Raw genomic sequence first — 15268 nt, forward strand, 5'->3', positions numbered from 1 at the left:
GTTCTGACCCACCGGCCACGTAATATTGAACTGGCTGTAGTGCCTAAATTTGGCGAAGGAGCCTCTTCAACTGCCGAAGCAAGACAGGCTGCTCCAATTGCACAGAGCGTTGAAGAAACAACTGTAATGCCGAAGACGCCTACAGTTGGGCCAACCAAAGCTAAAGATGATAAGGCCGAAGAGCCACGGATTGAAAAAATAGTGAAAATGCTAGAAATTCTGAGCCCTCCAACAGAGGCGAAACTGCCGAAGGTGCAAAAGGCTTCTGCCGCGAATCCCAAGAGAAGGAGGATCGCCAACGTGCTGGATACTGTGTTGGAGACTACAAAGGCTTTGAGCCCTGCTCCTACAAAGAAAATTGCTGAAGCTGCCAAAGCGCAAGCCGAAGCCAAAACTGGGCAAGCAAAAGCCGAAGCTACGAAAACTCAGGCTGAGACCGAAGCTGGGCATTCAGCGCCCGTTGCGGTGAAGCCTGCCGCGCCTGAGGAAAAAACGGCAGGGCAGATTGCACCTGAAAAAATCGAGACTCCTGCTCCCGAAGTTCTGATCAAAAATGTTGACTACATCATTCGACACACTTCGGGGAAGAAATTGTCTGAAGAAGAAATTCTGGAAGCCAGACACTATGCGCAAAAGTTGGAATATCTGAAGGGAGCTTTAGTGTTTAATGGCACTAATGATGACGACTTCTTGTACTGTCTCCCGGATAATAAAGAAATATCTGTTTTCCGGGAGATAGGTAAAAGCATGGGATTCCTGAAGCTAGAAGATGGCCTTTCAATTTTGTTGAAGGATGATCTTGCCGACAACTTAGCATATAACTGTATAAAGGTATAGAAGTTAACTTTGAATTTGAGAATGAAGTATTTTATTTGCTATGCTTAATTCTTTCCTCCTTTTTGCAGGGCTTAATTCTTAGTAATGCCCTTAGGGTGCAGAAGAATATTGAAGACGAAGGCTATACAATGGCCCTTAATAACCTTCGTTCAGAAGTGATTGAACTAAGAAACAAAGGTCTAGAGAAAGATAAAATTTTGATTTTTTGGTAAATAAAGTAAAGGAAGACGAAGCTAATTATAAAACTCAGGCCGAAGCCCAGAAAACGGAAATTGAAGATCTTCGGAGACAACTGGCCAAAACTAAAGAGAATTGTGTGCTCGCACAGGCCAACCGAGAGATCAGCGAGTACTGGAAAAATTATTGAAAGTAGCCTAGAGGGGGGTGAATAGGCTAATCTGAAAATTTTCACAACAAACTTCGAAAGATTGTTAGATACACAGTTCGACTGGTGCAAGCCGGTTCAACAGCTACGTGTGCAAGTTGAACCACTCTGAACCAATCCAACTGTTTTATAAACTTTAGACTAAAATCTACTCGAAAAAGTATTTCGCAAGTTCTTAAGAGAAGTAAGATATAGCTAAGTGAGGATGAAAAGATGAATATGTAAATGCTATTTTACTTCTAGATAAACTCTACGGAGAAATCTTTATGTCAATCTTGCAAGTAAAAATATCTCAAGTTAAAACAAGCAAGAACATAAGACACAAGATTTAATCCGAGGTTCGGCCACACCACAAAGGTGTCCTACTCCCCGTTGAGGAGCCCACAAAGGGCCGGGTCTTTTTCAACCCTAATCCTCCAAAAGCCGACCACAAAGGTCAAGGCAATCTCTTCTTATCTTAGCTCAAAGAGCGGGTGATACAAACTTCTTAGGGTCGTCCACAAATTTGGAGACTCCCAAGCAACCTCAAAAGATCTTGAAACCTAGGGTTTCAAGAACACCAAGAACGCACAAGAGGGTTTTGCACAAGCTCAAGTCTTTGAAAAAGAGATGGGAGAGGAAAACCAAATCGTGAGCACAAGCACAAACCTCACACCCAAGAGCTCCTCCAACAAGGTTGAATCTTGAGGAAGATTTAAGTGTGAGAGAGATGGAGAGATGAGTGCTTTGTCTCAAGTTAGGTGAGCAATAAATGAGTGAGTGTTCAGCCGTATTGAAGAAGAGAGAGAGGGGGTCTATTTATAGTCACGGCTCAAAAACTAGCCGTTTGACCAAAAACCCCGCTGAAAACCGGTTGAACCGCCCCCTGACAGGTCAGCAGTCTGTCTGCCAGTCTGACTGTCAGACTGACTAGCAGACTGACCTGCAGGCGGGTCAGACAGGCCAGGACCGGTTGAACCACCCCCTTAGGGCGGTTGAACCGCCCCCTGACACCCCTTGCGACCTGACTGCCAGTCTGACTAGCAGACTGCAGATCAGAAGTCAGAGGGTCAGAGACCAGTTGAGCTGCCCCCCAGGACCAGTTCAACTAGTCTAGACCAGAGAGTTTTGGAGAGAAAACCCCAGCTCAGCTGCCCTGGGGCAAGTTCAGCTGGGTATGGTCAGAGAGGTCCACAGCTGAAGTTGAAGTTCAGCTAGAGTTGAAAGTTCAACTCAGCTGAAGTCCAGCTCAGCTGAAAAGCTCAGCTGCAGCTGAAGAAGCTCATCACAGCTGAAGTTAAGTTCAGCTGGAAAGCTCAGCTCCAGTTGAAGAAGTTCAGCTGCTTTTCAGCAAGAACACTCTAGGTTTCTCAACCCAAACCATGGTCAGCCAAATAATGTTAAAGTGATTTTTGGTTTTCAAAAATAGCTTTTGAATTAGAGGACTTGAGCTATAGCAAACACCTGTACCTGTGCGGAAAAGAACAAGGAAGAATTACATCATGCAACACAAGATTTTACATAAATTTTTATACGTCTGTTGCATGAAGTCCTTGGAGCTTCCTTAAGTTCCTGTTTCCTTCTAATCAAACACTAGGAACAAAAACTGTTAGTACCCTTATTTGTTTTGTCATTAAATTACCAAAACCCTCACTTGGGGTTGATTGCACTTACAATCTCCCCCTTTTTGGTGATTGATGCCAAAACAATTAAGGTCAAAAAGATATATATTTGCAATAGAAAATTTCTTTTGAATGATTGTATGTAGATGGCTCCCCCTAAATGTGTGCACGATTGTGAATCCAACGTTTTGACATAATATGTCATGTGAGCAACACATTTAGAGATAGTGACAAAAACCATATTAAATACAATCATCCGAGGGGTGCAAGAGTGTCATAACAGGAGTTGTGATGCACATGACTATCTCTAAAAACACATTATTTTTACTTCATAGCAGAGTAGTCATTACAAACTGATAGGACAAAAGATGATGGCCAGAAGACCATCATATTACTTTGAATAACAATCCAACAGTTTTATTTCATACAATGGTAAAAAGGGTACAAGCCAGAACAGTGGCCAAAAACAACAATAATCCAAAAGAAAAAAACGAAAGAACCACAAACAAGAAGTTGGATTTTCTCCCCCTTTTTGGCAACAAGTACCAAAAACGGAGAGAGAGACAAGGATACAAGAATCAATATCCTCCAGGAGGAGGATATGACGGAGGATATGATGAAGGATAGGAAGTGTAGTCAGGGAAAAAAGTCCTCATCGCGTCCTCCTCAAAAGTGGAGTCCCGAGGTGGCTCATCATCCGCATAAAAAACAGATGCCGAAGATGTACGATGATCAGGAGGAGGTGGAGGGTGGTGGTGGTAACCAGAGCCGGATGGCCTAGGGTCACCAGGAATGGGTCCCGGACCCGGGTAAGGAGGCAGAGGGTGGGAGGATGATTGACCCGGATCCCCATGGTAGGGAGGCGGGGCAAACTCCTCGCGATCATCAACATAGGCTTCTTCTTCGTCATCGTCTGCAGACATAAAAGGCACCCCGTAGGCCTGCTGGTGCCACTCATTGATCTCCGGGGGAGGAGGATGGAGAGGCACATCAGGCGAACGAGGGACAAAAGGCATGCCCATGGAGGAAGCTTGACGACGAAGATTGTCGTCAGTCTCTCGCTGACGCCGTGCCACCTCATGGACATCAGCAGAAATGTTGCGGCACATGGAGAAAAATGCCGCAAACCCATGGACCAAGCGAGCACCCATCCCGCGGCCACGACCTCGACCACGACCACGAGCACGTGGCATGGGAGATCCGCGGCTAGGAGAGGGACGCGAGGTAGCAGCGGGGGGAGAGGAGGATGGATGATGGGGAGGCTGGCGAGGTGGCTCAGTGGAGGAGGCAGGGCCTCCAGACCGTGAGGGAGCCCGCTTCGTACGAGCAGCTGGGTTGGAGGAATCAACCCAGTAGGGTACGTAGCGGGAGTGTTTGATGGGTTTTTCGAAGTGGGTCTGGGTGACCACTTCGATCATCTTCATGATAAAGGGTGCATGAAGACACCCTCTGAGAGGAGACCAGGAAGCACGGACGATCTCTTCCCAGATCATGTCAAACACATTGATGCGGGTGAGACTGTTTGGAGCAAGGACGAGGAGGAAGACGCGACTCTCCCCAAGGACATTCATTTGATTTCCGCCCTTCGGGAGAACGGTCATCCGGGACAAAGAATTAAGGTACCTGTAGTACCTATGCATGTTAGCGGTTGTCCAGAACTCCCGCTCAGTAGAGACATGAATGAATTTCGTCTCTTCCCGCATGGGCAGCTGAATGTCATGCACTCGCATGTTGCTGCCCTGAATATCTGCATCAGAGAAGCCCAGAATATGGGCAAAACGACGATAACTGACTTTGTGCCAGTTACCCTGGATGAAGAAATACATGACTGGGTAATCATACCCATCGGCTTCCTCATCTACTTTCTTTATCCAGAGGGTGGCATAGAACTGAGCTACCACCTCGTCGTTCCAGGGGTATTCCATGGTCATAATGTTTCGTAACCCCTTTCTCTCTAAGTTTTCGAGAGCTGACGTCATGTTAGCATCTCCCATATTCTCACAACCCTCCCAGTCAATAAACCTATGTCTGATGACTGGGTGTTTCTTGGAAAGAATGACAGAATTGTAGAAGTCAGCCTGGAAAAGATTCCAGAACCGAGGGTCCTGGACACCAGGATGACGAGGAGTGAGAGTAGGGTTGGTGAACCTCAGGCGCTGAAGGTTGTCTATTCCCTTCAAAGTGAAGTCGACGGGAGGTTCATGCGGACCGCGGCTGACGTTCGCCGGATGCATGTGCAGTCCGGTGACGTAGAGAGCATCGGGCGCCGGAAGGTCGACGAAGTCGTCGAAAGCCCCATCCTCCTCCTGGCAGGGAGCATACCCAGAGGAAGACGTGCTACGACGAGGATGAGAGGCGCCAACCTTTTGGCGTCTCCCGTGAGTCGGCTGCGAGGGCATGGAAGAGCCCTCACCATCCATCCGACCAGAGCCACGTCCTCTCTTAGAGAGGGAGCGACGAGGCGGAGGAGAGGGGACGGGAGATTCCTCCTGAATCTCGTCCGAGTCGCTGCTAAACTCAATCACTGAAGGGTTGCGACGACGCACCATGATTGAAAAAGTGGTGAAACGGAGAACTGGTTGAGGTGTGTGAAAGAGAGGCTCTAAATGTTGTGAAGTGACTAAGGCGAGAGTGGATGAAGTGGGAGAAGAGAAGGGGAGTGTCAAATATATATAGGCAGTTGAGCTGGTCCTTAGGACCGGTTCAACCGCCCCCAGGGGCCAGTTCAACTGGTTCTGACCAGTGTGGTCAGAGAGCCAGAAACAGCAGAGGGAAGATGCCAAAAAAAAATCAAATTTCTGACGCAGGATTCTGAAAAAGTGTACTGCAGAGACTCCATGCAAAAAAAAACAAAACCAAGTGTCTGCGCAGATGAGACCGGACGGCAAAAGAAAAAGAACTGCGCAAAAGAAAAGTTCTGCGCGCTCTGCATCCCTCACACTTCTGCACGGAAGTGACAAAAAATATTTTCCTTGCTGCGCGGGTGACACAGCGACCGGTCACAAGAACAAAAGGCTGCGCACACGGCAGTAGAGTGTGGCTGTGACAAAAAAAACTGTGCGCGCAGCTGCTGTTGACCGGAAGCGACTGGACAGAGAAAAAATCGCTGGCGCCCCTGACACGCATGCATGGCTGTGAGGAGAAGTGACCGAACAGAGAGAAAAAGTCTGCAGCATGGCGCGCGGGCTGAGCAGAAGTGACCGAACAGAGAGAAAAAGTCTGCAGCATGGCGCGCGGGCTGAGCAGAAGTGACCGAACAGAAAAAAAATTCTGCATGCGCAGCAGCTGCTGACCGGACACCACAGAAAAAAGGTTCTGTGCGCGCAGCAGGATGCGACCGGACAGCGACCAAATAAAAGATTCTGCGCGCGCACTGACGCTGCTGAGCGGCAGCAAGCGGACAAAAAAAAATTAATCTGTGCGCCCAGCAGAGGAAGTGACCGGACAGAGAAAGAGAAAAAAAATCTGCACGCCAGGCCGCCAGCAGAGAGGAAGCGACTGGTAAAAAAAAGATGCTGCGCGACTAAAAAAAAGTGCAGCTGACAGACCTGCGCGGACAGGCCTGCGCAGACAGACCTGCGCGGATAGACCGGTCAGAGACCGGTTCAACCGGTCCACTATGCCGGTTCAACCGGTTTTAACCAGGATGGTCCTGGTAAAATCTGGTCAAAAAACAGCTGAGCTGAAGTTCAGCTCCGAAGTTCAGCTGGCCTCCTCCAGCTGAACTAGAAAGTTCAGCTGGTCAAGCCAGTTGAGCCCAAAAAAAATCTTAGCACTAAAATTCATTCGAATTTTAACATTTTCACCAAGTTTTTGAAAGATCATCACATAGCTTAAAAACTATCAATCAAAAATAGTGAATCAAATAATTTTTGTGACCGTTTTCAAGATAAGTTACGAGAATCTAAGATATTTAATTCACTCCTAAGAAAGCAAAACCTAGTCTCATCGAGGGGTTTTGTGAAGATATCGGCTAGTTGATTTTCGGTGCTCACATGAAACAATTCGATATCTCCTTTGGCTTCGTGGTCTCTCAAGAAATGGTGTCTGATGTCAATATGTTTAGTTCTAGAGTGTTGCACAGGATTGTTTGCAAGTTTTATGGCACTCTCATTGTCACACAAAAGTGGAATTTTGTTAAACTCACAACCAAAATCTCTAAGGGTTTGCTTCATCCATAACAACTGTGCACAACATGCCCCAGCTGCTATGACTCAGCTTCTGCAGTGGAAAGTGCAACACAATTTTGTTTCTTGGAACTCCATGATACTAAGGATCGCCCAAGGAATTGGCAAGTCCCAGTAGTGCTTTTTCGATCTACTTTGCAACCGGCATAATCTGAATCAGAATAGCCAAGTAAATCGAAAAGGGAGCCTTTGGGATACCATAATCCTAGGTTTTGGGTGTGAACTAAGTATCTTAGAATTCTCTTAACTGCTACAAGATGGCAATCTTTAGGATTTGCTTGAAAACGTGCACACATGCAAACACTCAACATTATATCAGGTCTAGATGCACATAAGTAAAGCAGTGATCCTATCATTGATCTATATAATTTTTGATCTACAGGTTTACCTTCCTCATTTAGGTCGAGATGTCCATTTGATGACATTGGAGTCTTGGCATGTTTTGCCTTTTCCATGCCAAAATTCTTGAGCATATCTTGTGTATATTTGGTTTGGCATAGAAAAGTACCTTCCTTGAGCTGTTTGACTTGAAATCCCAGGAAGTATTTAAGCTCGCCCATCATAGACATCTCAAACCTGTTCGTCATTACTTTGCTAAACTCTTCACAAAATTTTTCATTAGTACTACCAAATATAATGTCATCAACATATACTTGGCACACAAATAATTCATTGTCAACTTTTCGAGTAAATAAAGTAGAGTCAGCTTTTCCTATTGTAAACCCATTCTTAATTAAAAAATCTTTAAGACAGTCATACCAATCTCTAGGGGCTTGTTTAAGCCCGTAGAGTGCCTTGTGAAGTAGATAAACATGATTTGGCTTCTTTGGGTCTTCAAAGCCCGGTGGTTGCTCCACATATACTCTCTCTTGTAGTGGTCCATTTAGAAAAGCGCTCTTGACATCCATTTGATATAGCTTGAAATCATGGTTAGTAGCATAGGCAATTAATATTCTAGTTGATTCTAACCTTGCTACCGGCGCATATGTTTCACCAAAATCAAGTCCTTCCACTTGAGTATAGCCCTGGGCAACCAACCGCGCCTTGTTTCTTGTAACCACGCCATGTTCATCTTGTTTGTTCCTAAAGACCCATTTAGTCCCAATCACATTTTGCTTGGGTCTTTGGACTAAGGACCAGACTTCATTCCTAGTGAAGTTGTTCAACTCCTCTTGCATGGCAATTATCCAATCCGGATCACCCAATGCTTCTTCAACCTTAAGTGGCTCAAGAGAGGAAACAAACGAGTAAAATTCACAAAAATTAGCTAAACGAGATCTAGTTGTTACCCCTCTCCTGATGCTACCCAGGATGTTGTCCATTGGATGATCCCTTTGAATTGTTTGATGGACTCTAGGATGAGGCACTGATGGATGTCTTTGTATTTGCTCCTCCTAATCATTCACTTGATCAAGAGGTATTTCACCATCAATACTTTCTTGTTCATCTTCTACCACTGTTGGCATCCTTTGATGATTTTCTTCGTGGCTTGGATGACTTGAGGTTGATGGGTTTGCTTGGTGTTGGGGACCTTCGGCATCCGAAGGTCCTCATAAACAGGATTTAACAGTATTTCTGGAGTGTAATGTGTGAACAGGTATCTTCGGATTCAAGTGAGCATCACAGTGGACCAGAGTAATACGAAGGTTGATACAGAGCCGAAGGTGTGAGCAGGAAAGCTTCGGCGCGGTAGCAAAAAGTGGAACCGACTTAAAGATGAAAAGGCTATTTAAACCTCGACAGATTACTATAGAATTATTATCAAGTGTAAAGGGCATGAATGTAATTTTGTATGGGTTGTGTCCCGTGCCTATAAATAGGAGAACAGTACCCCCGTACTGTTCAAGCTGACTTGGCATTCGCTTTTTGCGTCACGCTTGTACTATCATCTCCTTCCAATTGGAGGTACATTTGCAACTCAAAGATATTTATGTCTATGTCTGATAGTAATATATAATTATTTATGTTATCTTTTATATTCTCTACATTTTATCCTTCGACACTGTATAATAAATTTATGAGGACACGCTCTTCATTACCTTCGTCCGAAAATCATTATATCCTAAGGGAAATAATGCTTCGAAGGACGAAGGACTTTAACGATTAACATTTTTTATGTTGCCTTGTTCTTAACTCCTAGCATTTGAGAACAAGTCCCCAACATTGGCGCCCACCTCCGGTGAACTCACTTCCACTCTGAGTTTTTTTGAACACCTTCGGCGATCATAAACCTTCGTTATGGCGCCGAAGAAGGCTTCAGCGACTGGGGCTGCAGCTCTGCAACCACTGGACCACAATCAGGAGACAGTCTCCCTGCGGGAGGCCCGAAGCCAGAAAAGGAAGGCTGTCAGCCCGACACCACCAGAGGACGAGATAGATCAAGAAATCAGAGATATGGAGATGCTTCATCAACAAGTACAGAGGAAGAAAGAAAAGATGGCCAGGCTAGCTGAACTGCAGAGGCAGATAGACGAAGCCTCTGAAGAAGTTCGTCATCTTGCCCAGGATGAGCAGCACCGAAGGCCTCAACACCAAGATCTTCATCAGGAGGGTTTTCCCAACGAAGATGACTGGTATGACAATTTCCATCATGGGAATTTTGTTTTTGATGATGCTTCTCCTCTGTCCGCTGAGCTGCAGGCTACACCTTGGCCTCCGTCCTACAAGCCGCCCCAGCTTCCTGTATTCGATGGCCACTCAGACCTGAAGCAGTTTTTGATGAGCTACGAAGCAACAGTATCTTCGTATGGTGGCAATGCTTCAGTCATGGCCAAATCTTTCGTTATGGCTGTCAGGAGTGTTGCTCAAACCTGGTATTCCTCCCTTCGACCAGGAACGATCACTTCATGGCAGAAGCTGAAGGACTTGTTGTTAACTAGCTTCCAAGGATTTCAGACGAAGCCGGTCACTGCTCAGGCTCTATTCCAGTGCACCCAGGATCACGAAGAATACCTTCAGGCGTATGTCCGAAGGTTCTTGCGTTTGAGGGCACAGGCACCAACGGTGCCCAATGAAATTGTCATTGAGGCCATGATCAAGGGGCTTCGGCCAGGACCGTCAGCTCAGTACTTCGCTAGGAAGCCTCCTCAAACTTTGGAGAAGCTGCTCCAGAAGATGGACGAGTACATTCGGGCCGATAATGATTTTCGCCAAAGAAGGGAGGAGGCTTTCAGGTTTTCTGAAATGACCAGGGGCTTCGGAGGGAGGTTCTACCCGAGGCACGTGAGATCAATTCATAACTCTACACAAAATGATGATAGAGGAAGCCAACAGCAAAGGCCACAATGTTCCTCACAGGCTTCGGGGCAACAGCAAAGCTCCTTCCGACCACCAGCTCCAAGAGGCAGAGGCGCCAGGGGCTTTGGAGGAAGATTTGGCGATCAACCGAGAAGAATCTTTTGCTTATTCTGCGGTGAGAACAAAGGCCATACTACCAGGATGTGCCATGTTACTATTCAGAAGCAAAAGGAAATAGCTGAAGCAGCAGCACAACAAGCTCAGCCGAAGCAGGTCATGCATACAGCTTCGTATCATTCGCCCTACATCCCAGAATATGTGGGCAATCATCCTGCAGCTTCTGTTGCTTCGGCGAGTCAGCCTCAAGCTTCCTGGCAACAACCTCCGCCTCCACCTCCGTTGCAACAAGGCCAGCAGCCAGAAGGGAGCCAGTATGCTCCACACCAGAGGGACTTCAGAGAGCAGTCCGAAACTCGTACAGTCAATAGCACTGTGCCAGAGTCAAAGCACATCTATTGACAAATATCCTACCTTAATAGCAATCTTTTTCATTCAGTTTTATTTTCTGTAATAAAGGACATTGTTTAGGTTTCATGTAATTAGTTTTGTTGATTCCTACAAGGAAAATATATTTTCTTCACAGGCTTATATTGATTAAAGTTCAAAGACTTGTGATAACAAAGAGGACCTTCGAACTATCGAAAATTCTTCGAAGCAACAAAAAGTCGTTCTAAGGAACGCAGAGTAAGTTTGCCGAAGTCACAAAAAAGTCGTTCCAAAAGGAGCGCAGTGTAAGTTTTCTGCTCCAAAGTCGTTCCAAAGGGAATGTAGAGCATACAGCGAAAAGTCAACGCTGATACCGCCTAAGTAAAAGGCGAAGCGCGAAAAGTCAACGCGAATACCGCTGAAAGTAAAAGGCGAAGAAGCTCCTAAGGGAGGCTTACAGCGAAAAATAAACGCTGATTCCGCTGAAGTAAAAGGCGAAGAAGCTCCTAAGGGAGGCTTATAAAAGATTGTGTTTTATTGCAGGGATGCGTATGTATCTTCGGAATAAACATCATCTCACATAACATAACATCATCGCATCATTTCGCATAGCATAAGCATCATACATCATTTTGCACATGGCACAAGAGGTGGACACATTATCAATCTACAGAAGAACGCTTTGAAAAAAGGGAGAAATCATAGTCACAAAAAGATACATCACTGATCTTCGGAAGTGTAGCTTCGGAAAATATTCTCATGAAGCCTGGATATTATTCATCAGAACATTGGATATTGTTGTGACAAAGAAAAATTCTTCTTCACGAAGCATGAAAAGAAGGGAAGGTGTTTTTTCGTCAAAGACTCAAAAGCGGTACGTGTAAAGTTTCATGCATCGTAAAGAATTGACTAACAAGAATAGGTATATTACATTTGGGGTTACAAAATGTTACAGTATATTACATTTCAGAAGTTTTCACAAAAATACTTAATCTTCTCTCAAAACGACCTCTGCAGCCTCGTTCAGGAGCCGATTGACGACTTCGTCCATAATATCTTCAGCCATCTTTTTAATTTCGTCGTCTCCTTTCGGCTGAAGGCCCGAAGACGCTTTATCAGGATCTGAAGTAAGACAGGATACGGCTACATTGCTATTACAAATCGCAAACAAATCTTAAAGCCTAAAGATTACAACACAATAAAAACTATTAGTTAATACCTAATTGACCTTCGGCCTCTGCGCTCTTTTCAGCAGCCTCAGCTACTTCTCTAGCATCGTGAATGCCCTTTTCACTTCTTCGAATAATTTCTCCGGCCATTTCTCGGCCACCATTATCCCAGATATCGGTAAAAAATTTTCCACCAATTATACTAGCTTCGGCCGAAGGATCTCTTGCATCTTCAAAGGACAAAGCAGCTTCGGACTGTGCTAAAATTTTTACATGATCGCAGCCCTTCTTCTCTAAGATGGTGGCAATCCCTCTGGCACCAGAGAAGGCACATATATCTCCTCGACTATTTAAAATTTCTTCGAAGGCCTCAGCTTCGTGGTCGATCCATTCGATGGGACCTTCGGGATTGCCTCTCGTAAAGTTTTCTTCGCTTGAGAAGGCGCCAACCCTAGCGAAGCTAGCTTTTAACTTCTTAACACACTCTATAGATTTGTTATAGCATCTCTTTCTGGACGAACGAAGCTCTTCAACAGTTATTTCTAGGTGATCGGCCCATTGGTCGCTGAGTTCTCGCTTTGTTTCTTCAAGTATGCGTTCTTCCTTGGCTCTGGCCAGTTGTTTCCGAAGATCTTCAATTTCCCGCTTCTGAGCTTCAGTTTGACCTTTAAAAGCAGCTTCGTCTTCCTTTATTTTATTTATCAATGAGTGCAATATTCTATCTTTTTCGAGACCTTCGTTCCTCAGTTCAATAACTTCGGAACGAAGGTTGCTCAGGGCTATAGAACACCCTTCGTCTTCAGCATCTTTTTGTGCCCTGAGGGCATTGCTAAGTATCAGGCCCTGCAAAGAGAAATATGTGTGCGTCAATAGGTTTAAACAAACGAAAAATTTTGGACTCAACAAGAAATACAAGGATTTCATTTGTCGCACCTTTAAGCTATTGTAAGCTAGGTTGTCGGCCAGATCGTTCTTCGACAGCACCGAGAGCCCGTCTTCTAAAGTTGGGAATCCGAAGCTCCTGCTTATCTCCCGACAGACAGAAATTTCCTTGCTGTCGGGGAGACAATACAAGAAGTCTTCTTCTCCACTGCCATTGAATATTAACGCCCCCTTTGGATATTTCAGTTTTTGGGCGTAGTGCTGGGCCTCTTGCTCTTCTTTTTCTGATAGTTTTTTCCCCGAAGCATGACGAACAATATAACCACAAACTTTGGGGGATGCTTCGGGGGCAATGACACCGGTTTCTTCAACAAAAGTTGGCTTTGTTATTTTTTCTGCCTCACTTTCCAAGGATTTTATCTTTGCAGGCTCTGAGGGCCCAGCTTCGGCTTCAGTCTCTTGCCCTGGAGCTTTAGAACCAGAAATTTCAGTTGTTGTTTCAGGAATGACAGCAGCCCTCTTCGGAGGTGTGCTTGAAGATTTGATCGTTTCCAGTACATCTTGCACATTAGCCATTCTCTTTCTTTTCGGAGTCACTGCTGGCACTTTTTGATTTTTTACTGTCTCAATGATTGCTGCAGGACTCAAAACTTCTGATGTTTTGGATCCCTCAGTTGCTTCTTTTACCTCTTCCATTTTTTCTGTGGACGGCGCTTCGGCCTTCTCTTTCGTTTCTGATAACAAAATCTTTGATTGTTCCAATTCTATCTTTGTTGGCACTTCGGCCGTTTCTGCGACTTCTGGCAGCAAGGTTGGCTCGGCTGGTTTTTCAGCTTTGGTGGCCGAAGAAGTTTCTCCGGTAAACTCAGGCACCGAAGCTGGTTCAATATAGCGCGGCCGATGTGTAAGGACCTTTATCTTCTTTCTTTTCGGTTCTGGCTCGCTAGGAGCAGTTGCAGCTTCTTCTTTTGCAGAGGTTGTGTTTTTTCTCTTCTGCCTTCGAATGGGATAGCAATAGTCAGGGTAGACAAACCCGATTGCATCAAATACCCGATTCAGCCTCTTCTTTTTTCGGCCTCCGAAGGCTGCTGACATTGCAGTGTCTTCGGCCTTCAAATAAGCCCCAAGCAGTTCATCACTTAAATTTTCAATACTTTTTAACCAGTCATCATCTGGCTCAACGAATTTATCTCCAAATTTAAAAGTGTACTTCAACCTGATAAGTCCACCTTTGTCGGCCTCTTTTACGGTTTCTTGTGGCATTTCCCATTTCTTCGCGAGCGGCCATACCCTGAAGGCAATATGCTCTTGTACTAAGTCTCTCGTTCCAATGAAAGAGCAGACTGCGCCGAAGGCCCTCTGGCATTCTTCGGCAGCTTCATTCATTTCAACCTTCGGCCTCCGAAGGCCGAAGCTTTGCCAAATAGGGCGCATAATTATACCTTTGATATCTTCTCGTATTGTCAGATCATTCTTCACATAAAACCATTCTGTCATCCAGTCGCCGGGCCATCTCTTCCGAAAGGTTGGCACGGGGCAGCTTGACCCGGACCGAGAAACGAAACTGTAGCAGCCAAAATTATTGTGATACTGTTCCTTACCCCAAGGTTTTGTCTCATATGATAATTCGTGTATATTACAGAAGCTTTTTGCATCAGGCTTCAGACCTTGGCTTCTCACGGCCCACACGAAGATATTCAGCTTTATAATTGCCTCGGGGGAAGTTGATGGAGATAGATTTCGAATATTTTCAGCACCTCCACGACGAAGCTGCTCAAGGGAAATCGTAGTCCAGCTTTCAAAAAGCTTCGGTACACTACGACTTCATTCTCTTCGGGATGTGGGCAAGTTTTTTCCCCTTCGTCCGCCCTCACAATGGACAAATCCCGGAAATACCTTCCTTTCATATTGACAAGATGATTTTCTTTGATAGTTGATTTACCATAAACTGAATGGCTTGGTCGCCAGGGACGATCTTCGGAGTCTTCACCACCACTATCCACATCATAGCTGTCACTGTCACCAGTATCCTCAGACAAACCTTCCAGAATCTCCTTGGAGATTTTTTCTGTGTTGGTCTTTGACATCGCTATAAGAAACCCCAAATTTTTCTCTTCGTCGAGGCTCAGCTTCGTCTCAGCAGCAGTCTTCTTATCTTCGGACATCTTCGGAGATGCTAAAAAACTATTTTCAAAGCCGAAGCTTCAAAACTAAAAGCTTAGCAAATCTTAGTGCACAAGAGCTAAAAATTGAATGAGTGGGAGCAGTTGGCCAGAGAGCGTATCAAATGAGTTTGCGGTATGGCCGTATTTATACGCCAAGTGCGTTGAAAATTGAAAGACCCCGCTTGTCAGTGAATGTTGCTATTCTAGCAAAGGGAAGGTGTTTTTTCGGACCTTCGGCGTAAAGCCTTCGTCCATGTCGCAATCTAAATTTATTATTTTAAATAAATTAATATTGCGAGGGGCTACTGTTGGGGACCTT

The sequence above is a fragment of the Zea mays genome, chromosome 2 (assembly GCF_902167145.1).
Source record: "Zea mays cultivar B73 chromosome 2, Zm-B73-REFERENCE-NAM-5.0, whole genome shotgun sequence".
Lineage (NCBI taxonomy): Eukaryota > Viridiplantae > Streptophyta > Magnoliopsida > Poales > Poaceae > Zea > Zea mays.